Source organism: Prionailurus viverrinus, chromosome B1 (genome assembly GCF_022837055.1).
Source record: "Prionailurus viverrinus isolate Anna chromosome B1, UM_Priviv_1.0, whole genome shotgun sequence".
Taxonomy (NCBI): Eukaryota; Metazoa; Chordata; class Mammalia; order Carnivora; family Felidae; genus Prionailurus; species Prionailurus viverrinus.
Window position 1 is genome coordinate 41,366,891 of NC_062564.1, and position 12,662 is coordinate 41,379,552.

Consider the following 12,662-nt stretch of genomic DNA (forward strand, 5'->3'; position numbering starts at 1 on the left):
ATGATGAGTGATGTGGAGCGTTTTTTCATGTGTCGGTTGGCCATCTAGATGTCTTCTTTGGAGAAGTGTCTATTCATGTCTTTTGCCCTTTTCTTCACTGGATTATTTGTTTTTTGGGTGTTGAGTGTGATAAGTTCTTTGTAGATTTTGGATGCTAACCCTTTACCTGATATGTGATTTGCAAATAGCTTCTCCCATTCTGTCGGTTGCCTTTTAGTTTTGCTGATTGTTTCCTTTGCTGTGCAGAAGCTTTTTATTTTGATGAGGTTCCAGTAGTTCATTTTTGCTCTTGTTTCCCTTGCCTCCAGAGATGTGTTGAGTAAGAAATTGCTGCAGGCAAGATCAAAGAGGTTTTTGCCTGCTTTCCCCTCGAGGATTTTGATGGCTTCCTGTCTTACATTGAGGTCTTTCATCCATTTTGAGTTCATTTTTGTGTATGGTGTAAGAAAGTGGTGCAGGTTCATTCTTCTGCATGTCGCTGTCCAGTTGTCCCAGCACCACTTGCTGAAGAGACTGTCTTTATTCCATTGGATATTCTTTCCTGCTTTGTCAAAGATTAGTTGGCCATACGTTTGTGGGTCTATTTCTGGTTTCTCTATTCTGTTCCATTGATCTGAGTGTCTGTTCTTGTGCCAGTACCATACTGTCTTGATGATTACATATTTGTAGTATAGCTTGAAGTCTTGGGTTGTGATGCCTCCTGCTTTGGTTTTCTTTTTCAAGATTGTTTTGGCTATTCGGGGTCTTTTCTGGTTCCCTACAAATTTTAGGATTATTTGTTCTAGCTCTGTGAAGAATGCTGGTGTTACTTTGATAGGGATCGCATTGAATATGTAGATTGCTTTGGGTAGTATCGACATTTTAACAATATTTGTTCTTCTTATCCAGGAGCATGGAATCTTTTTCCATTTCTTTGTGTCTTCTTCAATTTCTTTCATCAGCTTTCTATAGTTTTCAGTGTATAGATTTTTCACCTCTTTGGTTAGATTTATTCCTAGGTATTTTATGGTTTTTGGTGCAACTGTAAATGGGATCAATTCCTTGATTTCTCTGTCACTTCATTGTTGGTGTATAGGAATGCAAACTATTTCTGTGCATTGATTTTATATCCTGCCACTTTGCTGAATTCATGAATCAGTTCTAGCAGTTTTTTGGTGAAATCTTTTGGGTTTTCCATATAGAGTATCATGTCATCTGCGAAGAGTGAAAGTTTGACCTCCTCCTGGACGATTTGGATGCCTTTTATTTCTTTGTGTTGTCTGATTGCAGAGGCTAAGACTTCCAATACTATGTTGAATAACAGTGGCGAAAGTGGACATCCCTGTCTTGTTCCTGACCTTAGGGGGAAAGCTCTCAGTTTTTACCCATTGAGGATGATATTAGTGTTGGGTTGCTCATATATAGCTTTTATAATTTCGAGGTATGCTCCTTCTATCCCTACTTTCTTGAGGGTTTTTATCAAGAAAGGATGCTGCATTTTGTCAAATCCTTTCTCTGCATCTATTGAGAAGATCATATGGTTCTTGTCCTTTTATTGATGTGATGAATTATGTTAATTGTTTTGCGGATATTGAACCAGCCCTGCAGCCCACTTGGTTGTGGTGAATAATTTTTTTAATGTATTGTTGGATCTGGTTGGCTAATATCTTGTTGAAGATTTTTGCATCCATGTTCATCAGGGAAATTGGTCTATAGTTCTCCTTTTTAGTGGGGTATCTGTCTGGTTTTGGAATCAGGGTAATGCTGGCTTCATAGAAAGAGTTTGGAAGTTTTCCTTCCATTTCTATTTTTTGGAACAGTTTCAAGAGAATAGGTGTTAACTCTTCCTTAAATGTTTGGTAGAATTTCCCCTGGAAAACCATCTGGCCCTGGACACTTGTTTTTTGGCAGATTTTTGATTACTAATTCCATTTCTTTACTGGTTATGGGTCTGTTCAAATTTTCTGTTTCTTCCTGTTTCGGTTTTGGTAGTGTATATGTTTCTAGGAGTTTGTCCATTTCTTCCAGATTGCCCATTTATTGGCATAAAATTGCTCATAATATTCTCTTATTATTGTTTTTATTTCTGTTGTGTTTGTTGTGATTTCTCCTCTTTCATTCTTGATTTTACTTATTTGGGTCCTTTCCTTTTCCTTTTTGATGAAACTGGCTAGTGGTTTATCAGTTTTGTTAATTCTTTCAAAGAACCAGCTTCTTGTTTCATTGATCTGTTCTACTGTTTTTTTTTTTTTTTTTGGTTTCAATAGCATTAATTTCTGCTCTAATCTTTATTATTTCCTGTCTTCTGCTGGTTTTAGGTTTTATTTGCTGTTCTTTTTCCAGCTCCTTAAGGGGTAAGGTTAGGTTGTGTATCTGAGATCTTTCTTCCTTCTTAAGGAAGGCCTGGATTGCTATATACTTTCCTCTTATGACTGCCTTTGTTGCATCCCAGAGATTTTGGGTTTTGGTGCTATCATTTTCATTGACTTCCATATACTTTTTAATTTCTTCTTTAACTGCTTGGTTAGCCCATTCATTCTTTAGTAGGGTATTCTTCAGTCTCCAAGTATTTGTTACCTTTCCAAATTTTTTCTTGTGGTTGATTTCGAGTTTCATAGCATTGTGGTCTAAAAATATGCACGGTATGATCTCGATCTTTTTGTACTTACTTAGGGCTGATTTGTGTCCCAGTATATAGACTATTCTGGAGAACCATACATACTTGTTTTTTATGTCATTACGAATAAAGATGCTGTGAACATTATTATACATGTTTTGTGGGGCATATGTGCAATAATTTCTCTAGAGTACTTGTCTCACCATGGAGGGTATACACATCTTCAGCTCATCTAGGTAATTACAAACTATTTTCTAAAATGATGAAACCAATTTGTACTCCTATTGGCAGTGTATAACCGTTTAGATCCACACTCCCCCTAAATTCCAAATTACCACAAACTTGGTGGTTTTGAATAACACAAATTTACTCTCTTACAGTTCTGGAGGTCAGAAGTCTGCAATCCATTTCCTGGGGCTAGAGTCAAGGTGTGGACAGGCCTGCCACCTTCTGGAGGCTCTGAGAGGAGGGTCTGATTCCTTCAGCTTTACTGGCCTCCTGCACTCCTTGGCACGTGGCCCTTTTCTCCATCTTCGAAGTACATGGCTCCAAAATCTGCTTCCATTGTCAAGGCATCACCTTCTCTTCTGTAGTTGTATCTCCCTCTGCGTCCCTTTTGTAAGGACACTTGTGATTAAATCATAAGGCCCACCTGGAGAACCCAACATAGTCTCTCCATTTTAAGATCCTTAAGGTCACATCCACATGCAGTCTCTTTTTCCACATGAGGTGACATATTCACAGGGTCTGAGGATTGGGATGTGGACATCTTGGGGGACCATTATTAGGTCTACTGTACTCCTCACACTTGGCATTATCTGACTTTTAATTTATTATTATTATTATTATTATTATTTACCAAAACAGTGGTTATAGAATTGTATCTAATTCTGGTTTTAATCTCCCCCCCATACTAATATTTTTTGATCATTGCATGTCCTGCTATTTAAAATGCCTGTTTATGTCTTTTTCCCATTGATACATTGGCTATTTGTCCTTTTTCAAAGTGATTTGTACAAGTTTTTTATGTATTCTGGACAAATCCTTTGTGGATTTCATATGTGGCAGATGTGTTCCTTTGGTTTTCACATGTATTTTCACTCTTTACTTTCTTCACAATGTCTTTTGTAGACCAGCCTTTCCTTTTGTTTTTAATGCTGTAAATGTACCTATCTTTTGTATATTTTTGTCTTAAGAAAATGTGTACCATCTCAAGGTCATATTTTGTTATACATATATTTCAGGTCTTTTTTTTCCCTCAATATTTTATCATGAAATATTCTAAGCATGCAAAAAAGTTAAAAGGATTTTACTGCAAAAACTTGTGCACTCACTGCCAACTTCTCACTGTAAGCACTTTCCTATACTTGCTTTAATATACTTCATTCCAACTATCCATTCCCCTATCCATCCATTTCAGTGTTAACTGGAGACATCATTACACTGCCCCCATGTACATTAACATGCATATTATTAACTTGAGTTCAATGTTGAATTATAGTTTTTTTTAGCATAAAATTTAGATATAAGGAAGCATGCAATCTTAAGTGTCCATGTTGACAAATGCATAGTCCTGTATAATGCAAACCCTTGCAACATATGGAACATTCTCAGCACCTCAGAAAGTCTCTTTGTGCTCCTCCCTAGTTAATTCTTAACTCTATGTTCTCAGTGGTAACAACTGTTTTGATTTTTTTCTCCATTGTAGATTAGCTTTGACTGTTCTAGAATTTTCTATAGATAGACTCATACAGTATGTACTCTTTTGTGCAAGGTTTCTTTCTGTTAGCATAACAGTTTTGAGATCTAACCATGCTGTTGCATATATCAGCAGTTTATTCCAGATTCTCCTATTAGTGGGTGCCTGAGCTATTTCTATAGTTTGACTATTAAAGAAAACACTGTTGGGGCGCCTGGGTGGCTCATTTGGTTAAGCATCAGACTTTGGCTAAGGTCATGATCTTGTGGTTCATGGGTTCAAGCCCCACATCAGGCTCTGCCCTGGTAGTGTGGAGCCTGCTTGGAATTCTCTCTCTCTCTCTCTCTCTCTCTGACCTTTCCCCACTTGCTATCTTTCTCTCACAATATAAATAAACCTAAAAAAATCTTAAAAAAAAAGAACAATGTTGTTGTGAACATTCTTATACAAATGTTTGCATAAACATATATTCATTTCTCATTGCTGGGTCATAGGTAGATTTATGCTTAGTTTTATAAGAAGCTTCCAGGCATTTTTCTTTTTTTTTTTTAATTTTTTTTTCAACGTTTTTTATTTATTTTTGGGACAGAGAGAGACAGAGCATGAATGGGGGAGGGGCAGAGAGAGAGGGAGACACAGAATCGGAAACAGGCTCCAGGCTCCGAGCCATCAGCCCAGAGCCTGATGCGGGGCTCGAACTCACGGACCGCGAGATCGTGACCTGGCTGAAGTTGGACGCTTAACCGACTGCGCCACCCAGGCGCCCCCAGGCATTTTTCAAAGTGTATTTTTTCAAAGTGGGTTTACCTTTTTACATCCCCTCCAATGATATGAGAGTTCCAGTTGCTCCACATCCACTCTAACATTTAGTGTTATCAGTCGTATAAATTTTGGCTGTTTAATTTTAACATGTAGGGATATCTTGTGGTTTTAACGTGCTTTCCCTTGATGACTAATGATACTGAGCACTTTCTCATGTGCTTATTGCCATTCATATATGTGTTCACATACAGATAAAAAAGTCTGTTAACATCTTTTACTTATATTTTAGGTGGGGTTGTTGTCTTTAGTTGAGTTATTGTTTTTTATACGTCCTGGTGCTATGGACTCAGTTGTGTCCCTTCAAAACTCATATTGAATCCATAAGCTCCACATGTGATGGTATTTGGAGATGAGGACTATGGAAGGTAATTCAGTTTAGATAAAGTCATGAAGGTGGGGACTTTGTAATGAGGTTAGTGCCTGTAGAAGAGACCCAGAAAGCTCTCTCTTTTGCTCTCTGTCTCCTCTGTCTCTGTCTCCCCCATGTTAGGATGCAGTGAGGAGGCCAGGAAGAGAGCCCTCACCAGGGAACTGAATCAGCCAATACTGTGATCTTGGACTTCTCAGCCTCCAGAATCATGAATAATAAATTTCTATTGTTAAGCCACCCAGGCAATGGTATTTTGTTATGGCAGCCCGATCTGACTAATATGCCTGGGTACCAGGCCTTGGTCAGATATTTGTTTCGTGAATATTTTCTCCCAGTCTGTGATGACTTGCCTATTTATTTCTTTAACCTGATCTTTGATGAGTAGAAGTTTTAAATTCTGATAAAGTCAATGTAACAGTATTTTCTTTTGTGAATAGTACTTTCAATGTCCTAAGAAATCTTTGCCTCTTGTCTTGGAGATATTCTCTCTCTCTTTTCAAAAAGCTTTATGGTTTCAGCTTTTATATTTAGGTGTCTTGTCCATATTGAATTAATTTCTGGGTATAATGTGATGTAGGAACTGAGGTTTAATTTTTTTTCCTCATATGAATATCCAGTTATCCCAGGACAATTTATTGAATAGACTTTCCTTTCCTTGTTGCTTTGGCATTTTTGTTGAAAATCAAATGGCTGTATAAGTGTGGTTCTACTTCTAGGAGCTTTATTCTTTTCCATTCATCTACTTGTCAATTCTTATGCCAGTACTTCTCTGTTTTGATTACAGTAATTTTATAAGTCTTCAAGTCAGGTTGTGTAAGCCCTTGTTCTTCTTTATTTTTTTAAGATGGCTTTGCTCTTCTAGGCCTCTACATTTCCATATAAATTAAGAATTAGTTTGCTGACTTCTAAAAAAAAAGTTTCCTGGAATTATGCTTAGAATTGCATTAAATATATAGATAAATTTAGGGAGAATTGCAATGTGAAAGCATTCGATTTTCTAATGTTTAAGTGTGGCATATCCCTTATTTACTTAAGTCTTCTTTAATTTCCCTCAGCAACATGTAGTTTTCTTTTCTTTATTTTTTTAAATTTTAGAGAGAGAGAGAGTGTGAGTAGGGGGAGGGGGCAGAAGGAGAGAGAGAGAGAGAGTGAGAGAAAGAGAAAAAGAGAGAGAGAGGAAGAGAGAGAGAGAGAGAGAGAGAGAGAGAGAGAGAATATTAAGCAGGATTCATGCTCAGTGTGGAGCCCAATGCGGGGCTTGATCCCATGGCCCTGAGATGATGACCTGAGCTGAAGTCAAGACTCAGATGCTCAACTGACTGAGTCACCCAGGTGTCCCAAATGTGTAGTTTTCAATGAAGAGGTCTTGCCCATCTTTTGTTAAATTTATTCCCAAGTATTTTATATTTCTTGGTGTGATTGTAAATGAAATTTAAAATTAAGAAATTTTCCTGGGGCGCCTGGGTGGTGCAGTCGGTTAAGCGTCCAACTTCAGCCAGGTCACGATCTCGCTGTCCGTGAGTTCGAGCCCCGCGTCAGGCTCTGGGCTGATGGCTCGGAGCCTGGAGCCTGTTTCCGATTCTGTGTCTCCCTCTCTCTCTGCCCCTCCCCCGTTCATGCTCTGTCTCTCTCTGTCCCCCCAAAAATAAAATAAAACGTTGAAAAAAAAATTAAAAAAAAAAAAGAAATTTTCCTATTGATTGATGCTACTATATAAAAATACCATTGTTAGTCAACAGTATATTAAAATGTATCTGGAGTATGTAAGTCTGGGTCCAATCAGGAGAAAGCAACCACACAGTAATTTGAACACGGACAGTTTAAGATAAAGAATTATTAACTATAACAAGGGATTATAACAATGAGGGATTGACTAGTAAGAAATAAAAAGAATTCTAAAGAATATAGGAATGAGAGTTAAAAGCAGCAATCACTAATCCTAGCCCTGACACAGAGCACCTAAAGAAGAGACTCTCTCCCTCCCCAGGGCAGAGATCCAGAACTTGCAGGTTAGGACATAGTTGCAGCACTGGATGGCAGAGAATTTGCTGGGAGCAGTGCTGGAAGACTTGCTGGAAATCCACTCTTTAGGGTACCAGGAGAGCTATTCAGTAGGAGGTATCTCATTGGCTACTCACTACAAAACTGCCAAGGGTTCTAGAGAAGCTGTGAGCCCCTCACTAGAGGCATTTTGCTGCAAAACTGTCAGAAGAGGAGTCACAGTGAGGTTGCAGAGGAAGCTGCTGGCTGCTGAGGGCTGCTTGGCCCCTGCAAGAGAAGCTGTGTGTTTTAGCAGCCTGACGCTAGGGAAGCTGTACTCTTGATGAGAACGTGCCCAAGGAGCACACTGGAACCAGAAAACAAAACTCTTCTTCTTCTGTAATGTCTCTCCAGCACTCTCTACTGACAAAACTTCAGTACCAACCGTCATGGGGAAAAAAATACTTAAAAGGCCCAGATCTATTTTCACAGAGCAGGCTAAAAGGAAGAATTTGGAGATTAGAGGCAACAAACTGATAACAGGCATGCTATGACATTATTAAATTCACTTATTAGTTCTAGTAATTTTCTTTTGTAGGTTCCTTAGGATTTTCTACATAAACAATCATGTAATCCATACATAGGGACAATTTTACCTTTTCCTTTCCTTTTTTAAGTACACAGCATAACATTGTTGATCTGTATAGCAGATCCCTAGACCTAATTCATCTTGAATAACTAAAATTTTATATTTATTAAACAAAAATTTCCCATTTCCTCATACCCCCAGCCCCTGGTAACCACTGTTCTTTCCTCTGTTTCTATGATTTGACTATTTTAGGTACCATATGCAAGTGGAATCATGAAGTATTTGTCTTGTGATTGGCTAATTTCACTTTGCATAGTGTCATCTGGGTTCATCTGTGTTGTCACAAATGCCAGAATTTTCTTATTTCTTTAAGGCTAAATAATATTTTATTGTATGTATATACCACATTCTCTTTATCCACTCATCTGTTGATGGACATTTGGGTTGTTTTGGTATTTTGGCTGTTATGAATAGGGTTGCCATTAACATAAGAGATTCTGATATCAATTCTTTTGGGTCTATACCCAGAAATGAGTTTGTTGGAACTTATGGTAGCTCTTTTTTTAATTTTATTGAGGCACCTCAGTACTATTTTCCATGGTGGCTGCACCATTTTACATTCTCACCAACAGTGTAGAAAGGTTCCAATTTCTGCACATCTTCACCAACATTTATTTATGTGTTTTTAATGGTGGCCATCCTAACTAGTGTGAGGTGATATCTAATTGTGGTTTTGATTTGTGTTTCCCCGATGATTAGTGATGTTAAGCATCTTTTCATATACCTGTTGGCCATTTGTATGTCATATTTGGAGAAATACCTATTCAAATTTTTGCATATTTTTAAGTCTTTTTAAAATGTTTTGCTATTGAGTTGTAGGTGTTTCTTATATATTTTGGATTTTAGCTATCAGATATATGGTTGAAAATATTTTCTCTCAGTCCATAAATTGCCTTTTTCATCTGTTTATTGTTTCCTTTGCCATGCAGAAGCTTTTTAGTTTGATGTAGTCCCACTTGTCTAATTTTGCTTTTGTTGTTTGTACTTTTGGTATCTATCCAAGTGTCAAAATTTCCCCCTGTTTTCTTCTAGGAATTTTATAGTGTTAAGTTTTACATTTAAGTCTTTAATCCATTTTGAGCTTGTTTTTATGTATCATGTAAGATAGAGGTCCAATTTTATTTTCTTTTTATATAGATATCCAGTTTTCCCAATGCTCTTTGTTGAAGGGACTATATTTTACCCATGTGTATTCTTGGCACCCTTTTGAAGACCAGTTGACTGTACATGTGTGGGTTTATCTGGGCTCTCTGTTCTGCTGCATTTGTCTACATGTCTGTCTTTATGCCAGTACCAGAGTGTTCTAATTACTTTATCTTTGTAATATATTTTGAGATTAGAAAGTGTGATGCCTCCAGCTTTGTTCTTTTTTCTCAAGATCACTTTGGCTATTCTGTATCTTTTGTGTTTCCATATGAACTTTAGGATTATTTTTCTTTATTTCTGTAAAAAATCTCATTAGGGTTTAGATAAGGATAGTATTGGATCTGTAGATTGCCTTCAATATTAAGTCTTCTAATCCACAAACATGGATGTATTTCCATTTATTTGTCTTCTTTAAATTTCTTCCATTGATATATTATAGTTTTCAGTGTACACGTCTTTCACTTACTTGGTTAAATTTATTCCTAAATATTTTTTATGCTACAGTGGAGGGATTATTTCTTTGATTTCCCTTTCGGATGGTTCACATTAGTGTATAGAAATGATTTTTCTATACTGAAAAAAAGTGATAGAAATGGATTTTTTAAAACAAAAATACAAGAAAATAAATCTACACCCTTATTTATTTGTTTATTTCCTTTTCAGCTAATTTAAATCCTTGAGGGGTACAGCATCACACAGGTTCTGTGGCCAATGGCTTTAGTAGGAAGGTTTATTTGTAATTTGGCACAAATGCCACTGTTTCCATGAGCATGAGTTAATTTTCCCCAGATGACTCTGGTTTTGTTCAGTTTGCCACCAGGAGTCACCATGTTTTTCTTTGCTTTGTACACATAAGCACATCTCTTGCCTAGATAGAATTCAGTTTCATCTCAAGCATAAACACTGTCAATTTTAAGAAGAGCTGTGTGCTCCCTCTGGTTCCACAGACACTGCATATAGCCAGCAAAAATGGCTTTGGACCACAGCCTTCTAGACATATTTGTCATCATAGGAGTCCTGTTCCCAGCAGGCTTCCACAGGCTCCAAGATGGTGGAAAGAGTGATAGAAACTGATTTTTGAATGTTGATTTTGTATTCCACAGCTGTACTGAATTTGTTAATTACTTCTAATATGTGTGTGTGTGTGTGTGTGTGTGTGTGTGTGTGTGAAGTCTTTAGGATTTTTTACATGTGAGATCATGTCATCTGGAAATATAATTTTGTTACTTCCTTTTCAATTTAGATGCCTTTTATTTATTTTTCTTGCCTAATTGCTGTAGCTAGGACTTCCAGTATTAAATTGAATAGAAGTGGCAAGAGTGGGCATTCTTATCTTGTTTTTGGTCTTTGTTTTTATTAAAAAAATTCTTTTTAATGTTTATTTATGTTTTGAGAAGAGAGAGAGAGAGACAGAGAGAGGTAATGAGCAGGGGAGGGGCAGAGAGAGAAGCAAACACAGAATCTGAAGCAGGCTCCGGGCTCTGAGCTGTCAGCATAAAGCCTGACATGGTGCTCAAACTCAGAGACTGCAAGATCATGACCTAAGCCAAAGTCAGATGCTTAACTGACTGAGCCACCCAGGCACCCTTTGTTCTTGGTCTTTAAAGGAAAATCTTTCAGTTTTTCACCTTTGAGTATGATGTAAGCTGTGGGATTTTTATATATGGCCTTTATTATATTGAGATACATTCCTTCCATACCTAGTTGAGAGTTTTTTCATGAATAGGTGTTGTCAAATACTTTTTCAACATCTATTGAGGTGAAAACTTTTTCCTTCATTCACATTAATGTGATGTATCACACTGAGTTTTTAATTACAATTTTAGTTAGTTAACATACAGTGCAATATTGGTTTCAGGAGTAGAATTCAGTGATTCATTACTTACATTCAACACCCGGTGCTCATTACAAAGACCCTCCTTAGTACCCATCACCCATCTAGACCATCCCCCCCCTCAACCCATAGTTTGTTCTCTATCATTAAGAGTCTCTTATGGTTTGTTTCCCTCTCTTCTCTCCCTCTCACCCTCCCCACATGTTCATCTGTTTCTTAAATTACACATACTAGTGAAATCATGGTATTTGTCTTTCTCTGATTACTTATTTTGCTTAGCATAATACATTCTAGCTCCATCCACATTATTGCAAATGGCAAGATTTTGTTCTTTTTGATGACTGGGTAATATTCCATTATATATACATAAACCACATCTTCTTTATCCATTCATCAGTCAGTGAACATTTGGGCTTTCTCCATAGTTTGGCTATTGTTGATAATACCTAATAGTGCAATTGCTGGATCACAGGGTAGTTCTATTTTTAGTTTCTTGAGGAACTTCCATACTGTTCTCCAGAGTGGCTGCACCAGTTTGCATTCCCACTGACACTGCAAGAGGATTCCCTTTCTCTGCATCCTTGTCAAAACGTGTTGTTAATTTTAGCCATCCTGACAGGTGTGAGGTGGTATCTCATTGTGGTTTTGACTTGTATTTCCCTGATGATGAATGAAAATGTGTCTGTTAACCATCTGGATGTCTTCTTTGGAAAAGTGTTGATTCATGGCTTTTGCCCATGTCTTCATGGGTTATTTGTTTTTTGAGTGTTGGGTTTGATAAATTCTTTATAGATTTTGGAAAATAACCCTTTATCTCATATGTCATTTGCAAATATCTTTTCCCATTATGTAGGCTGCCTTTTAGTTTTGTTGATTGTTTCCTTTGTTGTGCAGCAGCTTTTTATCTTGATGAAATCCCAGTCGTTCATCACTGCTTTTGTTTTCCATGCCTTCAGCAACGTGTCTAGTAGGAAGTTGCTCCAGCCAGGGTCAAAGAGGTTGATGCCTGTGTTCTCCTTAGGATTTTGATGGTTTCCTGGCTCATATTTTAGGTCTTTCATCCATTTTGAATGTGTTTTTGTATATGGTGTAAGAAAGTTGTCCAGTTTCATTCTTTTGTGTGTCCCCATCCCGTTTTCCCAAAACCATTTGTTGAAAAAAATCTTTTTCCATGGGATATTCTTTCCTGTTTTGTCAAAGATGAGTTGACCATATAGTTGTGGGTCCATTTCTGGCTTTTCTATTCTGTTCCATTAATCTATGTGTCTGTTTTTGTGCCAGTGCCATACTGTCTTGATGACTACAGCTTTGTAATATAGCTTGGAATCCAGAATCGTGATGCCTCTAATTTGTTTTTCTTTTTCATGGTTGCTTTGGCTATTTGGGGTCTTTTGTGGTTCCATACAAATCTTAGCATTATTTGTTCTAGCTCTGCAAAAAATGCTGGTCGTATTTTCATAAGGATTGCATTAAATGTATAGACTGCTTTGGGTGTATGGACATTTTAACAATATTTGTTCTTCAAATCAATCAGCATTGGATGCTTTTCCATTTCTTTGTGTCCTC

General features: G+C 37.3%; 1 pseudogene; it reads right to left on the bottom strand.

Annotated features, from left to right (window-relative positions):
* Positions 1-9,930: 9,930 nt before the first annotated feature.
* On the bottom strand, positions 9,931-10,269 carry LOC125164593 (60S ribosomal protein L35a-like; annotated as a pseudogene).
* Positions 10,270-12,662: the final 2,393 nt, after the last annotated feature.